Below are 18036 nucleotides of genomic sequence, written 5' to 3' on the forward strand. Positions count from 1 at the left end.
TTTTCTTCTTATATGTTAATTTTATAATTGCACTTATTACATGTTTTATAGATGATACCTGGGAATGAGATCCCCATCATCTCTATTCCCACAAAGATTTCAAAATAAAATTTTACCTGATATTTATTTATTTTTAATTTATTTATTTTTTGGCTATGTTGGGTCTTCGTTGCTGTGCACAGGCTTCTCTAGTTGCAGCGAGTGGGGGCTACTTTTTTTTTTAATATACTTTGTTTTTTAAAATAAGTTTATTTATTTATTTATGGCTGTGTTGGGTCTTCATTTCTGTGCGAGAGCTTTCTCTAGTTGTGGCAAGCGGGGGCCACTCTTCATCGCGGTGCGTGGGCCTCTCACTGTTGCGGCCTCTCTTGTTGCGGAGCACAGGCTCCAGATGCGCAGGCTCAGTAGCTGTGGCTCACGGACCCATTTTCTCCGTGGCATGTGGGATCTTCCCAGACCAGGGCTTGAATCCATGTGCCCTGCGTTGGCAGGCAGATTCTCAACCACTGCGCCACCAGGGAAGCCCGGGGCTACTCTTCATTGTGGTGCATGGGCTTCTCATTGTGGTGGCTTCTTTTGTTGTGGAGCACAGGCTCTAGGTGCACGGGCTTCAGTAATTGTGGCATGGGGGCTCAGTAGTTGTGGCTCATGGGCTCAGTAGTTGTGACTTGCAGGCTCAGTAGTTGTGGCGCATGGGCTTGGTTGCTCCACAACATGTGGGATCATCCCGGACCAGGGCTTGAACCCGTGACCCCTGCATTGGCAGGCGGATTCCCAACCACTGCGCCACCAGGGAAGTCCTTACCTGATATTTAAACAAGAAAAAATCCACACATAATGGATATAATCCATCTTATGTTAGAAGAAGGCCAGATATTGCCTGTAAATGTGTAAATGAGGAATGGGTTTGCCAAGAAACTTCAGTTTAGGTGGTCAGCAGGTCAAATGCAGGAGGGAGGATAGGAATTTGATTATGATTAATATGTTCCTAGTATTCTAATAAAATCAGTCTGAAAAAGCATGGCCTAGCAGAAACCAGGAAGCCCCAAAAGCCAGAAGGTGGCAGAATCCCTCCCAGCCCTGCCCATGCCTACAGCCTGACCCCTGAATTGGAGTCCTCCAGTGCCCGTGGCAGGGGTCCACCTGCTGCCATCTGATACACCACTCTCATCCCTTCTTCTGATTCCACCAGACCTAGCAAATGACCTTCTGCTTGTATATAATTTGGTTTCTATCACATCGTACTGAGCGTGATAGTTGCAGTTCTTAGTATAAATTAAGTAGTCTGCCGGTGTGGTGAATATGAAGTATTAACTATAAAGTATTCTGACCAAACTAAGTCTCTGTGACTAAAAGCTGGAACTCTGATCCAGGTTTGGCAGCCAGCCTGCCTCTACCCGGGGGAAGCTTACCTTCTCTCAAACCACTACATATATGATGGTTTCCTAAGCATATGTATCTTCTTCTACGTGGGGTCCCTTAGGACTCATATGTTTCCTTATTGTATTACTTTCTTTCTGAGTATACATCTTGTCTCTTCCTTTAGATCAGTGTTCTTCAAGTATTTTTGGCTAGCATGGACTACATTTATACACATTTATTATATGTATAAACAACGTACCCCCCCACACATTTTTTTTTTTTCCAGTACGCGGGCCTCTCACTGTTGTGGCCTCTCCCGTTGTGGAGCAAAGGCTCCAAACGCGCAGGCCCGTCGGCTATGGCTCACGGTCCCAGTCGCTCTGCGGCATGTGGGATCTTCCCGGACCGGGGCACGAACCCGTGTCCCCTGCATCGGCAGGCGGACTCTCAACCACTGCGTCACCTGGGAAGCCCTCCCCTCACACATTTTTAAATTGACATCTAAAATTTTTTTTCTCAAGTTTAAAGCAATGCAAAGAATATAATTTCTGGTGCATTAGATATACTTATAAAGTATTATTCTTTTAAATGTATTCAAAAGAATTAAATATCACAGCAATTTGATACTCACTATCATGTATTTTTAATATACTTAAGCCAGCTGTTCATTAATAGTTGGAAATCTTATATTGTCCCTTTTTGCTCTTTATTTCATATTTCCATTCCATTTCTCCCAGAAAATTTTATCCTAATGTAATGTATTTTTGTCCCTAACAGTATTTCATTTATCATTCTAGCATAATTCTCTGCAATACAGAAATTAAATTTTATTTTTATTTCCTGTGACCTAAGTCTGTAAATATTTTAAAGTATCTCCTAGTTTGAGTTACTATTACTACCAGCAGATTATTAATTAAAGTACCATACATATGTTACAAATTTTTTTTTTTTGCAGTATGCAGGCCTCTCACTGTTGTGGCCTCTCCCGTTGCGGAGCACGGGCTCCGGACGCGTAGGCTCAGCGGCCATGGCTCACAGGCCCAGCCACTCCACGTCATGTGGGATCTTCCCAGACCAGGGCATGAACCCATGTTCCCTGCATCGGCAGGTGGACTCTCAACCACTGCGCCACCAGGGAAGCCCGTATGTTACAAATTTTATGAATAATTATTAAACATAAAAAGTAAAAATGTTTTTGGAAGTGCATCTCAATGAGATGAATGAGGCTGCATTTAAAAAAATTAATTTATGTATTTTGGATGAATAAAGGTACTACTATTGCTAGAAGGTTTAATAGTAATAGATAGTAAAACTTTTTCTTCTACTATTGAGACAGGGCTTGACATCAATTCCATTCGTTTTTCAGTGTTACAGATATAGCTTGGAGAAACCTTATTCACATGAAAAGAATAGATGGGAATGGAAGGAATTCTGTTGTACCAATGCCACTACAATTTTTGCACTTCATCTAAGTTATATGCCAAAATCATATAAAGATTATGTTCAGTCATCTATTAGCTGATGATTCATTCCTTCAATTTTAACTGCAAAGAATCAGAATCACAGGACTTGTACACCAACACAGCTTTTATAGTCTTTAACGACCTCAGCACTGCTGGCAGCATGTTGAACTGTACCTTTGCTTAGTTTTACACCTGAGGAAATACACCAGAGTTAGAATCAGGTTGGGACAGAGACGTGCCTTTCTTTTGTAAAGAAGATGAAGAGTGACCGTGAAAGGGAAGATGGGAAGGAGGACCAGCCTGACACAGATACCTTCCCAGGCTGACTTTTAGGAAGGATCTTTCTCTCATTGAAGCGGTTGTGAGGATTGGGGAATAGAAGCTACTGTGCTCATCACAGAGTTTTTTAGCTACTTTATGTACAGACCCTGGTTAAAAGAACTTACCCACTTTAATTTTTTTTCTTTTTTTTTACTTTTTGGGTTAATCTCTCCTAATTTCTATCTGTGTTTTCTCCAGTCTAAGAGAATTGGACATATCTGTGGATAATTATAACCAGCTAGGGAGACATATAGTAGCTTGAGGGTATAGAGGCTGTTTCTACATGTTTAACAAATGTAATTATCTGACATTATTTTTAGAGGACATTCAATTGGTTCATGTAGTGGACATGTGTTGTTTTTGCCTACTTAGCATTCATTCCCCTTTTATTAACAGCACATCCTTTTTATGGGGAGGGGAAAGACACCCTCACTAGTTCCCAGCCGTTTGCTTTGGTGGGGCTGGACTCCCTCACTCCCTGACGTTTCTGGCTTCATGATGGGCAGGAGCCTTAAGCCAGGCTCTCAATTCCAGGACTTTGGCCAGAGCTGCTGGGATTACTGGCCAGGAGAGTGCAGTCTGGAGCAGCTGGATGCCATAATGGGGAGAGGCTCTACCAGAGGGTGATTCAGCCCAGACAGAAGCAGGGAGGCAGGACATGGAGCAGGAGAAAGACCCAGTTCTGATGATATCCTGGGAATCCACTGGTCCCAGTCATCACCAGCCTACACCCAAACTCTCTAGTTATATGTGCCAATGCATTCTCTCTTTTGCCCTAGTCTGCTCTGGCCCTATAACTCAAAGTACCGTGACTAATGTGGTGGTGGTCCTCTTCAATAAAAGTCTTTCTACTCCGCAACACCAATGAAAAAGTGGGAATTATTTTGTAAATATAGATTATTGTATGAGGTATATATCTACACTCTTGAATACAGTGAAAAAGTATTATTTCTTTATTTTCAGTGTACTTATGTAAAATTTTCTTTTAATTGTGGTACAATATGCATAACATGAAATTTTTCTTCTTAACCGTTTTTAAGTGTATAGTTCAGTGGCATTAAGTACGTTCACTCTGTTGTGCACCCGTCACCACTGTCCATCTCTAGAACTCTTTTCATCTTGCAAAAATGAAACTCTGAAAATATAACTCCGTATTTCCCCCTCCTCTAACCCCCTGGCAGCAGCTTTAATTATATTATACACATAGAAGACTGTGTGAGGCTAACACCTGAGGGAAATTGTACTCTAAAATGTGAGACATTTATTGTGCCTCTCTTGTTACTGCAAATGACATTTGGGGGATCCATTTATCAGATGTGCTGTTCGTTCTACATATTGTTGCAAAATCAATACTGAAATAAAATGGAGGTAAAATAACTCTGAACCTAGGGAGGTGTTTTTTTAGTGTGTGTCATCAATGTGTCTCCTCAGAAAAAGACGATAATGTTTTGCAAGAATGTTTTAGACTTTATTTTGTCTTTGATACCTTCGACAATCTCTAAAGTTTAGAGACATTAGTTTATGTTAATAAAAGTTTTTCTGTATGCTGTTTATCTATTTTGAAAGGTCTTTATTTGGAGTGGATGGGTGTATTGGTTTCTTAGGGCTGCCATAATGAAATACCACAAACTGGATGGCTCAAAACAACAAAAATTTATTCCTTCACAGAATAAATGTGAAGGTAGGGTAGGAGGGTAGGTGTCAGCAGGGCTGGTTCGTTCTGAGGGCTCTGAGGGGGAATCTGTTCTACGCTCCTCTCTTGGTGTTCCTGGCTTGATGTCATCTCTCCAATCTCTGTCAGGTTTAGTTGTTTTCTATTTTTTTGTTGTTGATGTTTTCAGGCCACCTTGTTTTACTAGGGTTATAAATTAGTACAAAAATGGATACTTTCAGGTAACCAACTGTGTCATCCCAGGATTACATTACAACATGGATATAGAGTTGACAGGTCTTACCCAACTTTGACATTCTTGTACCCTGGGGGTGAGTGGGTGTTTAACAAAGTTTTTCTTTTTTTATTGAAATATAGTTGATTTACAGTGTAGTATTAGTTTCAAGTATATAGCAAAGTGATTCAGATCTATCTATCTATATATAGATATATCTATATCTATCTATCTATATATTCTTTTTTAGATTCTTTTCCATTACAGGTTATTACAAGATATTGAGTATAGTTCCCTGTGCTATACTGTTGTTTTTTAAATGATGAAAACAGGAGCCAGTGTGTTTGTTTTCTGATGACTATAATCCAACAGGAACTTTACCACTCTAACATATATAATGTTTAGTGTTGGCTTTCTTTACTGTAAGCTCTGCTGACTTTTGATGGTTTATGTTGCAGGACAACTGACCCAGTGCGGAAGAGCCTTAAAAGCTAAGGAGCTCTCTCCTTCAGGACCAAGGATGGCTTCAGTTCCAGGGATGCTACAGTTTATAAGCAGCTAAATACTAGCTGTAGGTACTTTTGGTACCTTATAAACTAGTAATAGAGTTCAACAAAATGTTTTCTGCACTAAAGTTTCGTAGATACTACAATTCTTACAAAGAAGGTTTTGAAACCGTGCATTATCATGGCAGAGTAGATGGGTTATCCTGGGGTAACAAACAACCCCTCAAATCCCAGCGGCTTAAAACAGCAGTGGTTTACCACCTGCTCACACTACATGTCCAAAGAAGGTCAGAGGGAGGCTCTGCTCACTATAGCCCCTCAAGGATCCGGGCTGAAGGAGGTATCACCTGGACATGAGCACAAGGCATATTAGTTCTTAAAGTTTCCACTTGGCACTGACACACATCATTTCCACTCATGTTTCACTGGACAAAGCAAGTCATATGGCGATACTTGATTTAAAAGGAGGGTGGGAAATGTAGTTCCACCATATTCCCAGGAGGAGGACAACTGGAATATTTGTGGACAGGCCTAATGTCTACCACACCCTGAGTGGCAGATGGGTATTTAATGCAAAGCAATTCTGGTTATTGGAACCATTCCAACTTAGTAGCATAGAAAAGGGACCCCAATGTCAGTTGGTCAGACTTTGGAGATGGGTGGCAGGTTCTCAAATGTCTTTCCTCTGCTTCCTTATATTCTTGCCAGGTTATCTACTATCTGATATTCTATGTTCACTTTTCCTGTAAGAACTATACGGTGATTTGATGGTACTCTAAAATTTCTTCTATTTCAATATTCTTTTACAATAACTTCCGAACAATTACAGTTGCCAATGAGTTCTCTAATCTAGATTCTACCTGCACTTTTGATCTCTTTTCACCCACATCTGGGACTTCTTATTTATTTACTTTAAGTAACCTCTGGCCGGAGAATTGCATAGAACTCAATTCTGCCACTCATTTGTGTACATTTAGGTAAGTTACTTAACCTACATCTCCAAGGCTCAACTGCCTTACCTATGAAGTCAAATAATAATTGTTCTTACCTCCTAGGGTATTTTGAGTATTAAATGAGGTGATATTTGTAAATACTACCTAATATGGATATTAGCTAAATCTGACAAAATGCCAGCGCCTTAGTGACCCACTTAATTTTCATAACAACTCTATGAGGTAAATATTATTATTACCCTCATTTTATATATGAGGAAATTGAGGCAAGAAAGTTAAATAACTTGCCCAGAGACACATAACCAGTAAGTGGTGGATCAGAAAGGCAACACCAGACAGTCTGTGCCAAAGACCATCGTCTTAACCTCTGTGTTCAGTGGAGTGGGACATAGTAAATGCTCATTTTTATTTTATGAATATTATTATTATCGTTTGTCTAAAATGAAGCCCTATAGTTTTCTCATGGAAAAAAGTTAAAACCTCTTCTTTCTTGAAAAATATGATATTTGATAAAAATGCATGAATTCTTCTAATATTATTTAATGAAAAATAAACCCTAAGAGACACAATGGCATCTGTCTTGGTCTCTCCTGGTCTGTCTTGGCCTCTCTCTCTCTCCCTCCTGCCCTTTCTCTTGGATCAGTTGCTCTAGGGGAATCCAGCGGCCATGTCCCATGTCATGAAGATACTCAGGCTGCTCACATGAGGAGGAACTGAAGTCTCTGGCCAACATCCAGGTAGACACTGAGGACTGCCAAAAATCATGTGAGCAAGTGTGGAAGCAGATTTTCCCCAGTCCAGCTTTCAGATGACTGCAGTCCCAGCTAACAGCTTGACTGCGATCTCATGAGAGAATCCAGCTAAGACGCACCCAGATGCTTTCCCCAAAGAAATGGTGAGACAATAAATGGTTGTGATTTTCAGCTGCAAGGGGTAATTTGTTACACGGCAATTCATAACTAAAACAGATATTGGTACCTGGAAATGGGGTGCTGCTATAATAAAAACTTAAAATGTGGTAGTGGCTTTTTAAAGAAATTGTTTTAAGTCCTTTACCTTTCTATATAAATTTCATATTTGCTTGTCAATTTCTTCTTCTTTTTTAAAAATTTATTTAGGCTGAACTGGGTCTTAGTTGTGGTATGTGGGATCTTTAGTTGCAGCATGCGAACTCTTAGTTGCGGCATGCATGAGGGATCTAGTTCCCCGACCAGGGATCAATCCTGGGCCCCCTGCGTTGGGAGTGCGAAGTCTTACCCACTAGACCACTAGGGAAGGCCCTTGTCAATTTCTTTATATAAGTATGCTAGGATTTTGGCTGGGATTGCATTGAATCTATAGAACAACATAGGGGTCGTTGCCACCTTACCAAATTGATTCCTCCATTCCACAAATATGGTATATCTCTTCATTTAATTATAAGGTTTTCTTTAACTTTTCTTTGCGATATTTTGTAGTTTTAGGTATATAGCTTTTACACATCTCTCATCATTTTTATTCCTGATATTTTTATGCTATTATAAATGTTTTTAAAACTTTCAATCATCACTGGTAAATAGAAATACAATTTTTCTTTTTTTTTTTTTTTTGTGGTATGCGGGCCTCTCACTATTGTGGCCTCTCCCGTTGCGGAGCACAGGCTCCAGACGCGCAGGCTCAGCGGCCATGGCTTATGGGCCCAGCCGCTCCACGGCATGTGGGATCTTCCCAGACTGGGGCACGAACCCGTGTCCCCTGCATCGGCAGGCGGACTCTCAACCACTGCACCACCAGGGAAGCTCAGAAATACAATTTTTTTGATGCTACCATAATTTTTTTTAAATTTCAGTTTTTCATTGCTTGTAAATAGAAATTCAGTTTTTGTGTGTGTGAGCATTGGCCTTGGATCCTGTGACCCTTTTACATTTCCTTTTTGGTTCTAGTAGCTTCATTATAGATTCGATTGGATTAGCTATATAAATCATCATGTCATTTGCAAATAAAGACAGTTTTACTTCTTTCTAATCTGAATTCCTTTAATATGTTTAACACATACAAACACACACACAGGTACAACAACGTGTGTATGTGCAGCTGGAGGCAATTCGCTAAAATTTTGTTAAGAGATTTTATACCTATATTCTCTGTAGTTCTCTTTTCTTGTCTGTGTTTATCTGGTTTGGTATCAGAATGATTCTGGCTTCATAAAATGAGTTAGGAAGTTTTTCCTCCTTTTCTATTTTATGAAAAAGTTTATTTAGAAGTTTTACTATTTCTTCTTTTAAAGTTTCATAAAATTCACTAGTGGCTTGAAGTTTTCAATTTCTTTAATGTATATAGGGCTTTTCAAGTTTTCTTTTTCCTCTTTATTAGCATAAAGTTGTTAATATTCTTTTATTAACTTGATATTGGCAATTTATAAATTTTATTTTTCTTTGATCAGTCTAACTAGAGGCTTACCAATTTTATTGATTTATGTCAAGGAGCCAGCATTTATTTTCATTGATATTTTCTACTATTTTTTCAATTTCTATTTTATTAATATTGTTATTTCCTATCTCCTAGTTACCTTGGGCTTAAATTTGTTGTTTTTTGTTATTGTCATTTGTTTTGTTTTGTTTTGTTTTTGCATGAAAGCTTAGATTATTGGTTTGAGTATTTTCCTTTTAAAAAAAGTATTTAATGCTATAAATATTCTTCTAAACACTTAGCTGCATCCCACAAATTTTGATATTTTGTATTTGCATTCAAACTATTTTCTAATTTTTCCTGTGGTTTCTCCTTTGACTAATGGATTACTTAAGAGTGCATTGTTTAATTTTCAAATATTTGGGGATTTTCCAGATAATCTGTTAGTGATTTCTAGTTTAATTCTGTTATGATCAGAGAAAAAGCTTAGGATGATTTCAGTTTTTCCTGTGTACTTGAAACATTTGTGTATCTTGCTGTTGTTAGCCAGATTATTCTATAAATTTCAGTTAAGCCAAGTTGGTGACTAGAGTATTCAAGTCTTTTTTTAAATAGAAGTATAGTTGATTTACAATGTTGTGTTAATTTCCAGATCTTTTATATCCTTTCTGATTTTTTGTCTACTTCTTTTACTCATTACTGAGAGAGGAGTGTTGAAGACTCCATGTATAATTGTACATTTGTCTCTTTCTCTTTTCACTTCTATCAGTTTTTGCTTTGTGTATTTTTGGCCTTGGATTTTTAGGTGCACACACATCAGGATTGTTGTGTTACTGACAAATGAATCCATATCTCATTTTATATTGTCTGTCTTTAACCCTGGTAATTTTTCTTGTTCCGAAGTTACTTGATTTTATATAAATGTAACTAGTCCTTCTTCTGATGTCATAGACTGAATTGTGCCCCTACTCCCCAAATTTATATATTGAAGCACTAACCCCCAAGTACCTCAAAATGTGACTATATTTTGGAGATAGGGTCTTTAAAGAGGTAATTAAAATTAAATGGAGTCATATAGTTGGGCTCCAATCTAACATGACTGGTGTTCTTATAAGAAGAGGAAGAGACACTAAGCAGGTACTTGCACAGAGGAAAGGTCATGTGAGGACAAAAGAGAGAAGGAAGTGATCTGTAAGCCAAGGAGAGAGGCCTCAGGAGAAACCAACCCTGCTGGCAACTTGATCTTGAACTTCCAATCTTCAGAACTGTGAGGAAAATAAATTTCTGATGTTTAAGCCACCCAGTCTGTGGTATTTTGTTAAGGCAGCTTTAGAAAAATAATAACATTTGACTAGAGTTTTCATCATATATTTCCCCCAAGATTTTAATTTACCTATATAATTATATTTAAATTGGCTTTCTTGTAGATAGCATATAATTGGGTCATCTATTTCTATAGCCAATTTGAGAATCATTGTCTTTTAATTAGAGTGTTTAGAGCACTTACATTTAATATAATTATTAATATGGCTAGACAGGTCCACAATTTTATTATGTTTTTTGCTTGTTTCCTATGTTTTGTTCTCTCTTCTTCCTTTCCTATATTCTTTTGGATTATTTAAATACTTTCAGTATTCTCTCTTACTTTATGTATTGTACTTTTAGCCATGTCTCTTTTTCTTTTAGTGGTTACTCTAGGGACTATTAAATGTAAGCAGTGTAAAACACTGGTTAAAAGAAAGAAATCTGTTTATTTTTTCTTTGCGACTTCCCTTGCAAATCTTAGGAGATTAGTATAAATGAGGCACTGTCATCTTAAACCTCATTGGAATTGAGGTTAATAATCCTAACCACACTGGATTTATATAAACACAAGTCACGTTGACAAAGGCAATGTGCTTGACTGATTTTCTGCCATCTCCCTGACTTTTTTCAAGATCAAATCCAGGAAAAATAAAGTGAGAACAATAGACTTCTGTGCAGGAGTTTTGTCTCAGCCAAAGTAGCATCAGATTTAAGACAATATAAAAAATCAAGTCATCTTACTAATATCATTCTCAAACTTGAAAAATTGCATGGGTTTTCCTGGGCTTAGAGTTTAGTAGATGTACAGACTGTTAAAATAAGGAAGTCTTAAATAAATGGAAAAATGTTATAATTTATGTATGAGATTATTCAATAGAGCAAAAATGTCAGTTCTCCTCAGATTAATCTATATGAAATATAATACTAATCAAAATTCTAAACATATTTCATCAAAATGATACATTTACTATAAATTTTATAAGGAAGATATATTGTGAATGAAGGGTTATGGCAGATTTGATAAAGCAGAAGAAAGAAGAGAGGCTTACTCTAGCAGATATCAAGATATATAACAAAGGTACTTTTCTAATTTAGTTCTTTTCTTACAATAAATAACATGTACATGATGATATTGTCCCCATCTCCTCAAAACTATTATATGATTCAATAATACAAAATTTGGGGACTTCCCTGGTGGCACAGTGTTTGAGAATCCACCTGCCAATGCAGGGGGCACGGGTTCGAGCCCTGTTCCAGGAAGATCCCAAATGCCACGGAGCAACTAAGCCCGTGCGCCACAACTACTGAGCCTGCACTTTAAAGCCCGCGAGCCACAACTACTGAGCCCATGCACCACAACTACTGAAGCCACGCACCTAGAGCCCATGCTCTGCAACAAGAGAAGCCACCGCAATGAGAAGCCCGTGCACTGCAACGAAGAGTAGCCCCCACTCACCGCCGCGCAGCAATGAAGACCCAATGCAGCCAAAAATAAATAAATAAAATAAATAAATAATAATACAAAATTTGATGTAATTTCAATGAAACTAAATGTTTTTCTCTCAGTGATAACCTTCTAGACAGGATATGAAGCTAGAACAAAAAAGTAAAAAATGGTAGAATATTTGCCTGCTCCACCTTTCCAGTTTTTGGACTCTATCCTATTCCTCCACTTCTTGGGAACTTTTTTTGTTGTTGTTGCACTATAGTTGATTTACAATGTTTCAGGTGTACAGCACAGTATATAGTAGTGTGTATCTGTTAACCCCAAATTTCTAATTTATCCGTCCCCCACATCTTGGGCATTTTATTTCAAGATTATTGCTAGTGCACAGTGGAAGAAAATATATTGTATTTTATCATGTTTACTAATGTTGTGACTGACTTTTTTTTCCTTTTTAATTGAAGTATAGCTGACATACAATATTATGTTAGTTTCAGGTGTCTGTAACTTTGATTTTTTTTTTTTTTTTGCAGTACGCGGGCCTCTCACTATTGTGGCCTCTCCCGTAGCAGAGCACGGGCTCCGGACGCGCAGGCTCAGCGGCCATGGCTCACGGGCCCAGCCACTCTGCGGCATGTGGGATCTTCCCGGACTGGGGCACGAACCCATGTCCCCTGCATCGGCAGGCGGACTCTCAACCACTGCGCCACCAGGGAAGCCCTGTAACTTCGATTTTTAACTTCTATAATCTAAATAACAATTATTACTTGCAAAGTCATTGTCTTGAAAACTATTTTCACGAGAAATCATAACTCATTTAATTAAAATAAAGACAGAAAATTCATCCTCAAAGAAAACTCATTTGTCTTCTAAGAACAGCATTTCAGAGATTCAAAGAAATTAGAAGTGGAAAAATCAATTAGAGATAATCTACCAGCTTGTCAGAAAGGATTGCTTTCTACAAAATATATTCTATTTCTTTGTCTAGGTTAATTTTTAAATGTCTCAAGGGATGGAGCACTTGTTATATCCCTCTGAAGTCTTTCCTTTTATATAACTGACCTTCCCAAGAATCTTGTTTTTTTTCTATTGTCTAAACTCCATGTTAGTTATTAATTCTGTGCTATTGCTTTTAATTATACTTTTTTCCTGTAGTAATTCCTCTTCTCCCAAATTCTGTTTTTATACTCTCAGATATTTGTAAGAAGCTAGGCTTCATTTAAATTAATTACATATGTTTACTTATAATAAAAAAATCTTTTACATCAAAGAGATCGTTAGGTCTTTTTCTCCATTTTCCCTTTTTGTCCTGTCTGTCTCTCTCTGACACTCTCCCCTCCTCCCTCCTTCCCTCCTTCCCTCCCTCCCTCCTTTCCTTCCTTTCTTCCTTCACTTGCATTCTTTTTGTAGACAAGGCAATGGGGTGCTTAAAAGTGGAAGGTACTGGCAGGAACATGTAGAGAAAGGAGAAGACAAATTTTTTGCTTGATCCAGAAGACTATCAATTCCTTTGCAAATTAGCAATATGGTTCTTGTCTATCTCTGCTACGACTGAAGCATTTTTCTCTTGTTAATGATTTCTGGTTCTTTTATAACCCCTTTTGTCTTTCAACTTTATTTCAGATTTCCCCCTTTCTATTTAATTATGCTTATATAAATTTAAAATTCAGTATTTTTCCAGATTGGATGGTATTATTTGTTTTACCCTTTGAACATGAAGGTGATGGGTTTCCTCCATTTACAAGATTTAAATTCTAGCCTTTATCTGTGCAGATGATTAATAGTGAGATATCAGGTACATTGGTACTCTGGACTAAAATTTCTACTGTCTGAAGATAAGCAAAACAAGGATTTTAGAAGGGGTGAGAGAATATCATATGGCCAGTGATGGAGTTTGCCCTGAGCATAAGAACATAAATTCTCTGTAGCCAGAGTCAGTTCAATAAATGCCACAGTCTGCAGTAACAACTCTTGGTAACCTGGGGGAAAGGCAGACACAAAGAATGTGATGAATTTTATTGTGTGCTTATGTGCTAATAAATTGAGTTTCTGTGAATTCCTGTATAAAGTCCATCCATTATCATTGTTCAAGAACCATGGAATAAGTGTTTATAAAATTTACTAAATATATTTTTAATAGTGAAAATTTACAGAGAAATTTAATTAGTTTTCTCCTCTTACCAGGAAGCTGTCAGGGCTTTAAAGCAAAAACAAAAACAAAATTTGTGGTGGAATTCCCTAGAAAAAGGACCATATACTACCTTTCACAGAGTCATAACATCTCATTAGGTAAGAGCCTAAGCTCTGGAACAAGACTGCCTTGCTCAAATTCTGCCTCTGTCTTTTTTTTTTTTTTTTTGCCTCTGTCTTTTAATAGCTGTGTGACCTTGGAAAAGTAACTTAACGCCTCTGTGTCTGTTTCCCCTTATAAAATGGTGATACAGCCTGAGGAAGAATTGAGTTATAAATTGAGAATGAACGGAGTTAAAATTGTAAAGTGCTTAGTACAGTACCTTAATAAAAGCTAATTTTCATTTTCTCTTTTCTTCATTCATTGAACAGATATTTATCAAGTGTCTTCTATGTGATAAGGCCAGAAATAGGAGTTCACAGTATAGCAACAAAGAATCATACAACATCTAACTGTATGTAGGGGGGCTCTGGAATGTCAGGATCTGGAATCAAGAAATGAGCAATTAACTGTTACTGAACCGAACTTGCGTCCACTTACCCACTGCACAGCAAAGCCAACTTACTGACACCAGGTTATGTTAAAGGAAAGCACACCATTTATTTGTAGGGTGCCCAGCAAGGAGTGTGAGTGGCTCATGCTCAAAGGCCCTGAAATCCCCAGTGGCTTTCAGTGAGGGGTTCTTAAAGGCAAGAACTGGTGTGAGGGCTGCAGTGTGTGTGTTTTTTTCTATCTGGTTGGTGAAATAACAGGGTGAAGTTTCGGGAATCTTAATCATCAATCTTCTGGGTTCCAACCAGTCTGGGGTCTACATGCTTATAGTCACCATCCTCCACCTGGGTGGGTCGGGGGCGGGGGGCCTTAGTTCCTGTAGAACAACTTAGAGAGTGTCAGAGTGTTATGTATATCCCTTAAGGAGGAAGTAGGACTCTGTTTTCTTGTTGAATTATTGTCATTATATTTCTTGTTTAACGACTTTTACTTTGTTTCTGCATTCTCTCAGTTCTCTAATTAGTAACTGCTTATGCCTATTCTTTGGAATTCAGGGAAGGCCTAGGAGACTAAAGCTTTTTTCTATAAACAAGAAACAGGTGACTCAGAGGGGCTTTTGTACCTGGGAGGGCCCTGCAGTGTCCTGCTCAGTTTCATAACATGTGTAGTACATTCAAGGAGGAATCTTGGTCTTTAAAGAAGGAGTATGATTTTGAAAAGTGCAGAAGGTGAATGAATAAAGCAGGGAGTCTAAAGTTAATAGCATAAGCAAAGGCACAGAAGCATGGAAGTACATGATGTTTGCCAGTGAGTGAGCAAGCATGGGTAACACATCACGGGGTGGGAGAGTTGGGGAGGGGATAAGGCCCTCTTTCCATTTTTGGTGAATCCCTTATCGTATGAATTTGGGTTGTGGGAGGCCCTACCTCCCAATAGGGAATCTGAAGGGAGGCAAACGTTCCCTCTCTCTGCCTTCTGACTGCTGAGACATGGACGTGTGACCTTATCTATTTCCACCTGTGAACGTGAATAGGGAGACTGTGATGCTAAGTTGCTAAGGTACAGGAATAGTGGCCACAGCAAGTGACCAGTGGAGTGGGGCAATTGGTGACATAGTATGCCATAGTCTGGTCTGTGTTTTGCTGCCAGCTTCCATAGATCCTGCCCCTTTTCTGAACCAATTCTCCATCTATATGTTGATACAGTGGGCTACATGACAACCCTCCAGTAATTTTTTCTGGATACATGAACTACAGAGGGTTCCTTTTGTTTGCAACCAAGAAGTGTCTCAAACAATAGAGAATTTCATCTTTTTTGTTTGTTATCAGTGTTTCCAAAATTTTGTTCAATGAATATCAATTACTTCTGTAATAAAACACTTTTAATTTAATGTAAAATCCAATATAAATGTAAAATATAAAAATCCTTGAAAGTAAAGAATTGAATTAAAATGTAAAAAGAGCCACCTAATGGCAAGAGGATAAAATAGATAAATATTGATCATAATAGTAATAATTTTAAGGTAATATATATTGAATGCTTACCTCTGAGCCAGGTGCACTATTATGAGCTTTATGTGCAACATCTCAGTATATACTTTCAACAACACTGAGTTGTACATACTATGATTATCAACCTTTTCAGATGAGGAAACTGAGGTTGCAGAGGGTAAGTCACTTTTCCAGAACCACCAGTGGCATGGTGGTGTAGCTAGGATTTAAACCTCGGTAGCCCGAACACAGCGTCTGTCACGGATGAGCTGGTCATCACTTTTTCCTAGGAGAGTTGACTAAGATTCTGTACTAGAGATAATAAGAAAGAATAAGTAGGATTTTGCCAGGTACAGAATACATAAAATGGTCAGTTCAGCTTGAGAAGGGTGTGTGCAAGGGCAGAGACAAGAAAGGCCATTACCTATTCCAGGAATTTGTCAGTGCAGGGGGTGTACTGGGGGCGTGGAGGTGGGGAACAGGTGGTCGAAAGGGAAGCTGGTAGTAGAGGAGTCCGAATATAGGTTTGAAATGGAGTGGGGGTGGGGCGGTCATGTGAGTCCTTAGGTTTAGTAGTTTTTATCCTTAAGCAGCTGGAAGTCATCAGTAGTCTTAAGGAAAGGGAGTGACATCATCAGCAATGTTTTTTAGAAGGATCACTCTGGCAGCAGCACGGAGGAAGTGCTTGGACTGGGAGTGATGAGTGTCCCTAAGGTCAGTCAGCAGGATACTGAAACAGTGCATGAAAAGCCAGTGAGGACAGTGGAAGTGGGACAGAGAGGAAGGCCCAGATTTGAGAAACATCCCTGAGGTGGAAGCAACAGGGCTTGGTGACTAATTTGATGCAGGTGGTTAAGGAGGAAGGAAGAATTGAAGATGACTGAGATTTCTAGTTTGGAAACCTGAGTAATTGGTGATATCATTAACTGAAATAGGAATGGAAGGGAGGAAATCTCTGTGAGGCCTACCAGAAGATTTATATGTGTTATTTCATTTAACCCTAAACAAACCGATGATGAAAAGATTAAGATGCCCATCTTGTAGATAAGAAAATCAAGGTCCAGTGAGGTTGAGTAACTTGCCAAGATCACACAGATGATAAATAAAAGAGCTGGGATGTGAAATAAAGTTTTACTCCAAAGCTGGTATCTTTCCATGATGGTATTCTATACTCTGACAACAATTTTAGTTTGGAAAAATAGGACTAAAGCTCAGAGGAAAGCTAGATAGAGCTAAAAACATGGTTCCTTTCAGAGGAGGAAATGATTAAGAATGAGGGGAGATTAAAGTCTTACACTATTGGGATAAAGGACTAGAGCAGCACTGTCCAATAAAATTTTCTGCAGTGATGGAAGTATTTTATACTTGCACTGTCCAATATTGTAGCCATTAGCCCACACGACTATTGAACACTTGAAATGGGGCTAATATGACTGAGGAACTGAAATTTTAATTCTAATTATAATGAATATAAATTAAAAAACCATATGTGGCTAGTGACTATCACATTGGACAGTTTAGAACTAGAGAAACCAGCCAGACATGGAGACAGTCCATTAGAGGAGAGGCCTTGTTGGTAACCCCAAAAATCACTAGGTATTTGATCATCTGCCTTATATCTGTGGGTAAGATTGGTCCTAATTTTGGGGACTGTAATTCATTAATTAGGAAGGGGTTCTTTCCTACTGCAGACAACAAATTAATTTTACCAAGTCTTATTTTTGAAGGAGAGTAAGTACAATACTCCACTCCTTTCTTTTCTTTTTCCTTCCCTTCCCTTCCCTTTCCTTCTTTTTGCTGCGCCATGCAGCTTGTGGGATCTTAGTTCCCCAACCAGGGATTGAACCCACACTCTTGGCAGTTAAAGCGTGGAGTCCTAACCACTGGACTGTCAGGGAATTCCCCCCGCTACCTTTCTTATATGAGACAAAAATCACAGTCATTGGGCTTCCCTGGTGGCGCAGTGGTTGAGAGTCCGCCTGCCGATGCAGGGGACACGGGTTCGTGCCCCGGTCCGGGAAGATCCCACATGCCGCGGAGCGGCTGGGCCGGGGAGCCATGGCCGCTGAGCCTGCACGTCCGGAGCCTGTGCTCCGCAACGGGGGAGGCCACAGTAGTGAGGCCCGCGTACCGCCAAAAAAACAAAAAAACAAACAAACAAAAAAATCACAGTCATTTTCTCAGTATTTAATTTTTTCTGTATAGAGTGTTACTTAAGAGCTCAAGCTCCAGGCA

At 38.8% G+C, this 18036-nt stretch overlaps 1 long non-coding RNA gene across 1 annotated transcript; it reads left to right on the forward strand.

Annotated features, from left to right (window-relative positions):
* The first annotated feature begins 5399 nt into the window (after nucleotides 1-5399).
* On the forward strand, nucleotides 5400-12745 carry LOC132519885 (uncharacterized). Its single transcript, XR_009540347.1, has 3 exons — nucleotides 5400-5603; nucleotides 7135-7386; nucleotides 12162-12745. It is a non-coding gene; the product is annotated as an uncharacterized LOC132519885 (long non-coding RNA).
* The last annotated feature ends 5291 nt before the right edge of the window (nucleotides 12746-18036 follow it).

Source organism: Lagenorhynchus albirostris, chromosome 4 (genome assembly GCF_949774975.1).
Source record: "Lagenorhynchus albirostris chromosome 4, mLagAlb1.1, whole genome shotgun sequence".
Classification (NCBI taxonomy): Eukaryota; Metazoa; Chordata; class Mammalia; order Artiodactyla; family Delphinidae; genus Lagenorhynchus; species Lagenorhynchus albirostris.